Below are 12,596 nucleotides of genomic sequence, written 5' to 3'. Positions count from 1 at the left end.
TTCAATTTGAAAACAGTTCTGGTGTCAACTGCTATGCTAATGTAGTGGTTAATGTTTTGTTTTCTCTAGAAAATGTAAAAGAGGGGGAGGCAGTCCAAAGTTCCGTTAAAAGGGCAAAGGAAAGGATCGGTGGTTTGAACTATCAGTCAAAAAGGGGAGGGGGTGCAGTAATTTTTCCTACCGGGTCACACTGTGCTTTCACCAGAAGTGAGGTCTGCAGGATTCTAGTAATTCAAAGTGAGGCTGGCGCCAGCATGGGAGCGCCGACGTCCCGCGGATACAGTTTCGTCACTCCACGGGCGATCATGGCAGTCATTCCCCATCGGGGGTCGGAGACTCCCGCGGCTCCTCTAGAATCTTCAAGGTCGTGGAGGACTACGGTGGTGGAGTCAACCAGTGACCGGGCCATTTCTTTATGCTGGGCCCGCTCTTGCCAGGTCGACCGCCATTTTGAGAGTTCGGCAGCTACCGGCGATCGCGGGGTCACATGAGCGGACGGGCTCCACCCTGCCGGGCGAGACGTTGCAGCATGGCCACAGTGGAAGAACCCTTTTCCGGGCGCCTGGAGCGCTGAGGGTGCAGCTGGGAAGCCTCCACCTGGGGAGGCGGGAGAGGCCTGTTCGCACCGTCTCTCCCTCCCAGTGCACCCCACGGCGTCTCGCTTGAGATTTGTTATGGCCGGACCAGGCGATGAGGACGAGGGGGGGGGGGGGTCGGAGGCATGTGCAAGACATCCCCCCCCAGTGTTGTCGCAGCCATTATAAAAGAAAGAAGTGTCCCGTCCGTCTTCGGGCCGGGCTTCCGGTGGATGTCGGCCGGACGCCCCTGGCTCTGGCCCCATGAACGGGTTTCTTGGTTTATCGGCTGCAGCCGGATCCCGTCGGCCTCGGCCCCCCGACCGTTGGTGGTCGGACCGGAAGAGCATGTGGCGGGACTACCTGCAACTCTCAAGGGCCACCGCGGCCGGACTGGGAGAGAGAGGGGAGGGTCGAGGAGACATTCCCCCCCCTGCAACTGTTCAGCGTTGTAAAGGCAATCCCCTGGCCGGGTCCCGCTGGCCTCGGCCTCTCCTCCGGCTACACCCTACGTTAGGATCTCCTGGCCGAGGCGTGGCAGCAGGACCTGCCTTATATGGGCTGCTCCCGGCTGGGCGTAGCCGGAACCCTGCCCCACCTTGGAAGTTTCCAGAGTGGGGGTGGATGTTCTACTGACTTGCATTTTCCCTAGTCTATCGATTTTTTTGGCGTGGCAGGCGGTGGGACAGCGAGGGGTGATTTGGTTTCTCTTACTGTTTTTCTGGTCTCTCACCACTGGCATATTTTAACGTTTTCTTGTTTCTAGGACATTAATAGGTTTTATCATTACGTTATGTTATCGTTTCTTTGTTCGTTGTTTAATAAAAGTTCATGTTCATCAGTGGCCTACTGATTTTCGTTTTCCTATTTTTTTCTTTCCAGGTTGTTTCATGGTAAAGTTTCTGTTAACAGGATACAGTGATGACTTCGTTATTATTGCATATGTCCTTTTCACTAGGGGTGCTCTCTGGTCGGGCCAGATGACGTATCTCTAGTAAATGGTCCGGGTGAAAAAGGTGCATCAATCAGTGGGGAGTAGATAGGCATGACAGATTACAACGGGGGAGAACGGTCCGCATTACGTACCCTTTCACTACTTGCAAAGATTTTCCTACGTTTATTTGCAAACAGGGAATACCTCCAAAAAGAACTAATTCCCAAACAGTCAATGTTCGGACAATCAATCAATCAATGAGGAATGAAATAGGTACGACGTGTTAAAGGCTTGCGTTACCTACCCTTCACTATCTGCAAAGGGAGAGAGAATATTCCTATTCTTCCTCGTTTGCAGGTAGAGAATTAACTTCGAACAATTCAATGCTCGATTGAAACAATCAACAAGGGGTACTGTGAACACAAATGAACGCCGCTTATATACATACGCATTGCTATTTTCAACAGGTTGTTCCTAATGTTTCTATTTTAGCGAGGTCAAAAAGAGATCCCATTAGTGGCCTACTGATTTTGCTCGATTCCTTTTGTTTTTTTACACGATTTTTCGCTATCTGCAAAGACTAAACAGAGTATTGCGACTCTGTGCTTGTTTGTAAATAGAGAATGAACCAAAGAGAACAATCAATCAAATGGAGAGAGAAGCAGGCACGACGGATTACAAAGGGGGCAAAGGGCTGCGCTAACTACCCTTCACTATCTGCAAAGAGAGAGTACTCCTAATAGAAATGAGGGGTGGGGGGCAGCATTCAAAGCAGATCAGTGTGCATAAACACGAAAATGTTTTTACTTACCACGTACTTGACATTCGACAGCTTATGATATTTGCTATTAAAAAACCATTGAAATTCACTGAAAAAAACATAGGTTATAGACCATATATAGTTAGGAATTAGCATTTACAAAACCTTGAAAATTCACTGAAAAAACCATAGGTTATAGACCATATATAGTTAGGAATTAGCATTTACAAAACCTTGAAAATTCACTGAAAAAACCATAGGTTATAGACCATATATAGTTAGGAATTAGCATTTAAAAAACCTTATTTTACTCACACAAAACCATTGAAATTCCATATATAGTTAGTTGCACTAACTATATATCGCGCACCCGCAATCCACTGCTGATGATGTCACATATTACATCATTCATGACATGGTCAGTGACATCACTGATGACATCACTGATGACATCTCAAATGACATCACTGATGACATCACTGATGACATCTCATTTGACATCAATGACCACATCACTGATGATATCATTCATGTGACAATACAATGCATCTCCTCACACTTTAATATAACCTCTGTTACACCCAGTGTTAAATACAGAGTATAATTTTTGAAACCATTGACACACCAATACTAGTTACTACATACGCACTCAGTGATTCCTATGTTTACACACACATTCACTCATTTACCCATACAATCATTCATACATACAATCACTCATCTTTACAACACTATCATATGCACTCATACACCTATACAGACTCTCACACTCTGTCACTCATCCATGGAGTTACTCACACACCTAGTCAGTCCTGTAAAGAATCAATCACACTTCCATTTTCTAATCTATACAGTTAAACATAGAGCACCTTACATTTTGAAACATATACTAACACATAATTACTCTCTTATACAATCATTGATACAAGTACACATTGATCTGCACAGAGTCACACACCTCCCAGCCAGCCACACACACACTCAGTCTCCCATACAAATACTTGGGCAATCAATCAATAACCCATATAGTTACTCATATAGCTACTGATCAACATTGCAAAAACCATAGGTTATAGACCATATATAGTTAGGAATTAGCATTTAAAAAACCTTATTTTACTCACACAAAACCAATGAAATTCCATATATAGTTAGTTGTACTAACTATATATCGCGCACCCGCAATCCACTGCTGATCATGTCACATATTACATCATTCATGACATGGTCAGTGACATCACTGATGACATCACTGATGACATCTCAAATGACATCACTGATGACATCACTGATGACATCTCAAATGACATCACTGATGACATCACTGATGACAACATCCAGTGACTGTATTTTTCTGTAAAGTTAAAATATGTTTTACATATTGAAGAATGAGTGGATGTATAAGTGTCTGGATGAAGGATTTAGTAGGTGCATGACTGACTGACTGTATGAGTGAGTGGTTAAATGTGTCTCATTGAGTGCATGGGTTAGTGACTAAACTGTCTTAATTTGTGCATCATTATGTCTGTTGTTCTGTAAACTGCTGCATGTGTTGATCAGTAGCTATATGAGTAACTATATGGGTTATTGATTGGTTGCCCAAGCATTTGTATGGGAAACTGGGAGTGTGTGTGGGTGGCTGGGAAGGTGTATGACTCTGTGCATAATGTATGGGTTCAAAAGTGCATGTGGAAACAGCTGTATGGGTGGTTGACTGTGTGCATGACTGTATTGGTGAGTGAATGGATATCTCAGTGCTACATGTCAAAGTAAGTACATATGTAAAACACAGTACATGTGAGAGTTGACATATATAAATAACTGTGCATAAGAGCCAGTGAATGTGTGAGTGGCTGTATGGATCATTGTGCTCTTGTATCCAGGATTGTATAAGTGAGTAAATATGTTTAGTATATGTTTGAATAAGTAAGGTGTGTTTAACTGTATAGTTAAGGAAATGGAGGTGTGATTGATTGTTTGCATGACTGACTAGGTGTGTGTGTAACTTCATGGATGAGTGACAATCTGCGAGTCTGTGTTTACACTGAATGTATCTAAGGTTATATTAGAGTCTGAAGAGGTTCATCGTATTATCACATGAATGATGTCATCAGTGATGTGATCAGTAATGTCAAATGAGATGTCATCAGTGATGTCATCAGTGATGTCATTTGAGATGTCATCAGTAATGTCATCAGTGATGTCATTTGAGATGTCATCAGTGATGTCATCAGTGATGTCATTTGAGATGTCATCAGTGATGTCATCAGTGATGTCACTGACCATGTCATGAATGATGTAATATGTGACATGATCAGCAGTGGATTGCGGGTGCGCGATATATAGTTAGTACAACTAACTATATATGGAATTTCATTGGTTTTGTGTGAGTAAAATAAGGTTTTTTAAATGCTAATTCCTAACTATATATGGTCTATAACCTATGGTTTTTTCAATGAATTTCATTGGTTTTTTAAAAGCTAATATCTATAGCTGTAAAATTTATTCTTCTTTAAATCCAAAAATATATTTTATATGTTTATTAATAATTTTTTTTAAATATTTTTTTTGTTTCGCTCCCGGTCCGCGAACCGGGAAGCTTCCCGTTAGCTCAATTTGATTCCGCGATCCGGTCCGCGAACCGGTAAGAAATCAACATAGTGACGGTATCGCGTTGCCGCGTAATGCGTCTTATGACGTACTGCGTTAGCGCACCCGGAAGTGCCCCGGGGCGCGGACCGAGGCGCGAAACGCAGCTCCCCGGAAGCGATCCGCGGCGCGAAAGCGCGACGTATCGCGTTGCCGCGAAATGCGTCTTGTGACGTATCGCGTTAGCGCACCCGGAAGTGTCCCGGGGCGCGGACCGGGGCGCGAAGCTTAGCGACCCGGAAGCTAACCGGGGCGCGTTCCGCAGCGCGTAACATGAGCGTGAGAGGTCATGTGACTTGTTAATAAAACTTTTCATTGGTTCATTTCACTTTTAGTTTCATAATTATGGAAGGCTAGGTCAGGTGACCTAAAAATAACACTTTTCATTGGTTGAGAAGTATTGTTTTTTCCAAATGATGAAAACCCCTCCTTCTTTCCTCACTCAGACTTTCATCATTGTGAGAGGAAGACCTATTTTGCTTGTTGGAAGACCTATTTTGCTTGTGTGAAAATGGCTTCATTGGTTGCTTCAGCTGGTGCACCCCCACCACCACCACCACCTCCTCATGGGAAGAGAGGACCACCTCCCCAGGTGATTACCAACACTGAGGAGGAAGATGAAGAAATGGATGAGGAGGGAGAAGAACCACAATTCCTGGAAGAGTTGCCCCGGGTTTCCAGAAAGAAAGCCAGTTTCATCTGGCAGTTTTTTTCGATGCCTCGTGGACAAAAAAAAGTCAACGCGAGGTATGTCACCTGCCTCATATGCAAGGAACAATTGTCCAGAGGGACGGACAAAAAATACAGTTATGGTAATCACACCATGCATAGGCACATGACGAGGAAACATCCCCTAAATTACAGCCGGGCGGAATTAAGGGATATGCTGGACAATCCTAGACCAACTCCTGTGGCCAGACCAACAATACCGGTTTCTTTAACACCAGAGGAGGCACGGGAAACTGTGCCAAATATCCAAGAAAATTTTGGGCATATGATACATTTATGTATGCACTGTCGTGCATTATTAGCTTGTGGCAACATGAGCATCAATGCACTCAACCTTTCATATGAACACCATGATTGCCCTAACCGCCCCCAGTAATTTTTTTTTGCTCCTGTTGAGCCCTTTTCAACGCCTGTTTTTTGTTGTTTCCCCCCCCCAAAAAACCAAAAAAAAATATAAAATCGTTCAAAAAATACAAAAAAAAACAAAAAATGTTCAAAAAAAAAAAAAAAATATAAAACAACAAAAATATAAAAAAAAGTTCTTTTCAGAACTACCTTCCCTTTCAAAAAAAATTGCTACAATGTTTAGCACTCTGACAAGCTCTATTTCTTTTGGTTCGCTCCCGGGTTAGCTTCCCGGTACGCGGACCGGGAGCTAACCAAAAAATTTTTTTTTTTTTTTAAAAAGTGTAAGTATAAGGAAAGTAAACAGAGAGTGATGTTAAAAGAAAGACAGCTATAGGGAGTAAAGAAGAGATACTGTTTAATAGATCTATTTACCGAAGAAAAGACAGAAGAGGGTATAATTGTGAAAAACAAAATAGATAACGAAGTGAAAGAAAAAAAAAGAGAGTATAACATTAACAAAGAAGAGTTTCTTGGAGAATGTGAGTGAATGTTCAAAATAAGATTAAAATATGGGGAATAACAGAGAGAAAAAATAGAAAACAGAAAACAAAAAATAACAGAAAAAGATTAATTGAAACAGCAAAGAAATGTAAGTAACATAGAGCCATATCATCAACATAGGCAATAAAAGTTTTGCAGCTTTTATTGGCAGAAATGTGTCGCTAAAGCCGCTTTTGCGGCAGAAAACTGCCGCTAAAACCACTTTTTAACCAGTTTTCTGCCAATAAAAAGAGCAATAATTTTATTGGCTGTGTTCATAATATTCCCCTTAGTGTGCTTCAACTACACAGAGAAAGCATTATGAACAAGTAGTGATAGAGTGATCAGTCAAAGACACTAAGAGTAATAGAGACGGAGTGAGTGAACAAGAGTGAGGAACTATGAGAAGAGAGGGACTGAGAAAAAGAGTGGAAGGAGTTGAGTAAGTAGATAATAGAGAAAGGAATGAGGGAAGTAGCAAAGGCAGGAAACTGAGGGTTAAAGAAATGAAGCAGTGGAACTAATAGAAGTTCAATGTGATAGAAATGTAACGAAAAGAGTACAAAATATTTACCTTATAATTGTCGTTAAATTACTCACTTTTTGTTTTTATACTTTCAATCTGTGAAAGAGAGAACAAACATTTGAAAAATATTAAAACATGTATTTAAAAATTACAAAAGACAAGGGCAAAGATTGAAGGACAAACAGTTTTTCAACAACTTTGACACTTACAGAAGCTTCTGCTTCTCCAGGCCCCCTACACAGTCCTAAAGATATACATTTTAAACTAACAGTATCTTGATGCAGATGAAGTAAGGCCTATCTTAAAACATGGTGCATATTTTGCATTGCTGTTGTTTCAGAAAAGTGTCGCAAGACACTAAAATTTTAAATAATTGCTTCAGGATGCCAATAAGATGTCTACTATCCAGAGTTTTGTTTCAGGTGAGGCCTACTCAGGGTTGCAGAAGAAATTTCGAGTTGTTGAAGAGAATAGAGGACATAATACATGTGAAGGTCTACCAATGAAGTGAGTCATGTCCACTGTACTCTTCAACAAAGTCCAAACCTCCTATGTTTCCCTGGACAGACCTAAACTTGATCTGCACAATGTGATTCGTAATGATAGGAAACACAGGTGATCTAATTGAAATACATGCAATTTATTTTGCTCATTTCTCAATCACATCACTTGCGTTTCCTTTGCTTAGGTATCTCATTGTGCAGATGTAGTCTAGCATATGAAAGAATACGCAGAAGTGCAGCACTGCATGCAACAACTTTGACACTTACAGAAGCCTCACCTTCTCCATGCCTCCTACACAGTTCTACATATACATCATAAATGCAAACAGTACAGAATTAATTATACATGTTAAATGGTTTATTTTTGCTGTTCTCAGAATGTATCAAAATTCACTAAAAACAGTGACTTGAAGGTATTCATCATGTAACAGCGGGGAAAAAAAAAACACAATCAAAATGATTGTGTTTAAAAAACCCATACAACATCAGAAATCAAAATTCAGAACTCCTTAAAGTTAACTTACTTTCCATGACGTCCAAGGATGTCCTATGAACAGCTTACACTCTTTTGTGCTGTTATTACTTTCAGCCCGCCACTTTCTGAAAGAAAATCTCCATCGTTTTTAAAAACACGTTACATGCAATAAATGACTTCTTGCTCTCTACCACAATTTTCCACAAGGCCAAATCTTGTCAGAGCCATTTATAACTCTTGGATTTCTTGTAAGCCAATCCCGTCATTTGGCATTTCCGCAACTTTCAGAATTAAAATGTTGAAGATCATTTTCACAATCCTGGAATAGTAATATCTTCCCCTTCTTGCTCAGTCATGTTCTACTTTTCCTATGACACTGATACAAGCAGACTTACACTACCTCTATGACTACTACAATTATTTAATTCTCTACATCACTTTTAATCACAAAGCAATGTAAAACAGTAGACAGCATTGCAGACTTACATTCCCTCTACTCCATGTTTTGATTGGCTGCTTCAATTAGTTTATAAAAAGATACAGTTTTTCTGAACTCATTCAAAGTGCACGTATTTCTCCATAATGTCCAGTCCTATGGTTAGAAGTTATGTCTCTGAACTACACTTATCCTCAAGGCCAAATTGTGTAGGAGCCATTAGAACTTCTTGAAATTCCACAGAGCACATCCCGAGATTCTTTCCCTAAAATTTTGGTTTTAAAAACACCAGGTAAGAGTTTTTAAGGTCATACGGCAATTTTTTTTTGAAAATTAAAACAGAATCATTGCAGAATGACCAGCCATTTCTAGACTTTAAATAAGCTGTGTAATGTCCTGATGTTATTGAAGGGCCGTCATGATATATAATTGCTGCAGTTACAAAAGTCCTTCCTGATATTGACAACTGCGAAGCTACAAAATGTTTAATTAAAGTTGTCAATTTTGTTCCATCAGGCCTACATCGTTGGAACATTAAAATGACATACTGGCCATATGTTCGTATAAATAATGTGGACATCATTTCAGATTTACATTGGCTACACTCCATGTTGTGATCAGCTGCTTTTACTAGCTTATTAAAGGAGACTGATTTACTGTCTGGCAAAGTTAAATATATAAATCTTTCTGAGTCTACACTGGTAGTACTTGATACCATACAGTTCTCGCAGTCATGCTGCCATTGATAAGAAAGCCCAAACAGCTGATCTACATCTACACCTTCAGCATGTAATACATCAAGCATATACATTAAAAACTCCTGACAATCTTGCTGAATATTTTGAGAGAATTGTGTTTGGCCTGAACATCTGTCTAACAGATTTCGAATTTCAGACACACTTTCTATGTTTCTTCTATCAGTGGTACATTTCTCTAACACAGAATTTAACAAACTGCAAAATCTTTGATCAGAATTGACCACAATCTCTTCTTTTACATTTTTTAGAGAAAATAAAACATTAACTACTACATTAGCATAGCAGTTGACACCAGAACTGTTTTCAAACTGAAAACCAACAACATCTTCAACAGAATCCTTTTTGTTTCTGCTTGTAATTTTAGGTTCATTGACTTTTTGTCTTTTTGCTACAACCTCCCCAGTATTGTTCTCATTTCTTCGTTTCCGGCCTACCACACGTTTCTCAAACAAAGGATACTGAGGCAAATGTGGCGCATACTCTCTTCTTAACCTATTGTATTCCTTAACACAATCTAGATCTGCACAAATGTTTGTGACATCACACTCAATCAAGTACAATCCCGATAAAGTTCTAACTCGTGACAATGCCACATATGCCATACCCTCCTTGAACACAGAACTGCCAATATTCACCAATGCACTGTCTACGCTTAAACCTTGCGATTTATGAATTGTCACCGCATATGCCAAGCAAACAGGAAACTGCTTACGGCGAACATATAAGTCTTTTACAAGCAAAAATCTAGCAGAACAACGACCAATTAGCTGTACTTCCTCAATGCCATCAAATTTAATTTTTAAAAATTCAATTCCATCTCTATTTCTGTATTTCACAAAATCAACAACATTACCCATTGATCCATTTACCAGACCTCTTTCAACATGTAAATTCCTTCTTAAAATTATACGGCAGTTCAAGCACACATTCAGAGTCTTTTCAAAACCTGCAGTTTTAGATATACTCTTCTCTAATGAATCCAATTTTGTTTTCAGATTCTCAGACAAAATAATTGTTGATCCCATATGCTCTACTCTATCAATAGCTTCCAGTTTCAATATCTCTTGCTTTTCTAAATGCAACATTTTGTTGTTAAATTTGGCACATTCTGCAAGAGTTGGCATCAAACATATTCCAGATTTCTTCTCAGTAATTTTCTGAAAAATATTCTCAGGCACAACATCTTGTTCTGGATATAAATTTGACAGTAATCGTGCATGTAAAGCTTCTTTCCCATGCTCGGTCACTTTTCCAATTCTAACATCTTGTAGAATAGTCTTGTAAACTTCATCCTTCGCCTGACGCATATTTTCATGCAGTTCAGCATAATTGAAGTTTAACCATATATTGACGTTGCCAATGCTGCCTAGGCACTTCCTGGTATCTTCATGCGTGAGCATTTTGAACACAGGTTGCCCTTTCACTGGTGTCAGCTGCAAAAGATCTCCGAAAACAATGATGTGTTTGCCACCAAATAACACATCATACTCTGTTTTGAGAACTTCTTGCATCCTCAAATGCACAAAGGCAAGCATGACATTGGAAACCATGCTTACTTCGTCAATGATAAGAAGTTTCATTTTCCTCAAGATTCTTGAAACTTCAAAACAAGCATCTCCAGATAGCTTGTGATATTGTAATTTGTTGTCATGCTCCACTGGCAGCATCAGTAAACGATGTAAAGTAATCCCTTTAATATTATGTGCTGCCAGTCCAGTTGGAGCAGTGACAACACAAGACAGCGATGACTCTGTCCTTTCCTGCAAATAGCATGAAATTGCTTTAATGAGGAAACTTTTTCCAGTTCCCGCTTCTCCACTCACGTACAGTCGGACAGGCTTCAACGACGTACATGAGCACTCTTTCTTGTCATGACTTAATCCATGATCAATTTGCATGGTAACTTCGTCATATATTTTCCTCTGCTCAACGTTGAGTTGTCTTTCCAACTCTTCTAAGTTAACCGCATCCTCCTGAGCATGTGCCATGGCTCTTTCCACTTCATTCATGGCAGTGGCAGCTTCATTTTCGATAACAGGTCCTCCTAGTGGATCCTGACTCAATGAAGCAGAACTCTGACTGTCCTGAGAACTGTCTCTGGCAATCTCGGCTGCAATCGTTGCTTCCTGCTCAATTTCCGCATTCAACATTTCTACATATTTGGGAAAAGCAGGACATTCTATGGTCTCCTTGGCGGCATTGAAAGAGTCTTCGTAACAGAGGAAATCTCCAAGCAGTTCCTCTTCTGCACGCCAAGGCTTGAAAAGTTGCAAAAGTGCTAAATAGAAAAACTCCTTTTTTTCAGGAGATTCGCCACTCAATTTTCGATGGTTTACCAAGTGGCATTTTCTTTGCTTGACCAGACATCCCTCACTTCCTATTACAGCATACACTCCTTTCTCAGTATCTTCTTTGATGTTCCTCTTGAATATGTAATTTTGCAGAACCTCATACAGACAAACATTCTCGAGGTGACTGCTTCGATTTGGATAATATGTATCCAACATGTTTGTCTTCAAAATGTCGGTACTGTTTGGGTCCTTTTCCGCCAAATACTCAATTTCCCGCACAGGTTTGAGAACTCGATTACGCGTTGCAGCAAGACCAAGACTCGCCCAAACGATACTCCTGGACTTGGCATAGAGACTTGCTGAAGACAACCGGTCAGAACATTCGTACGCTCCGATTTCTCGATGCGACAACATCTTCAGACTGAAACTGTACAACTTCTTGCTGAGGCTCTTTTCATGGGAAATGTCCTCCCACATATCCTTCAATTCTGTCTTCTCTTTTTTGGTGATGTAAGACGTCACATACCGAGCCACAGCCATACAGTTATCAGCCACAAACTGTATATCCATGTTAGCATTCCACATGGACAAAATCACCGGGTTGTAGTCGTTGATGTACTTGGACTCTTCGTTCCTCTTCAAATTGTAAGTGTTTTTAGGTGATTTCTTCATGACATTGTGTCGCAGCGAAGACATCAAACTGTTTACTCTTCCTTTATAAATCACCGGTCGTGGAAAGCCGAAACGACATTTAGTGTAGAACTTGTCCTTGTTTCGGAATTTACGACGGCAGTACTTTCCACATCGATGGCTTTGGAAACGCAGAACTTTTTCTCTTAGGCTTTTCTTCTCCTTTGCGTTTGGAACAGCACACGTAGAATACTGTTGGATGAAACTCATCACTGAGTCTTCTGGATCCGTTCCAAATTTAGGTGCATCCTTGATCCACAGCAACATATGTATATGAGGAGCACCTCTTGCTTGGTACTCTTTTCTCCAGAAGAAATCCAACACCTCTCCAAGAGGTGGATTCTTCTTATTCATGATGAAAGACATCATAGCTTCAAATCTA

Source organism: Lissotriton helveticus, chromosome 4_1, assembly GCF_964261635.1.
Source record: "Lissotriton helveticus chromosome 4_1, aLisHel1.1, whole genome shotgun sequence".
Classification (NCBI taxonomy): domain Eukaryota; kingdom Metazoa; phylum Chordata; class Amphibia; order Caudata; family Salamandridae; genus Lissotriton; species Lissotriton helveticus.
The sequence above is the reverse complement of the archived record's forward strand: the minus strand, read 5'-3'. Positions refer to the sequence as shown.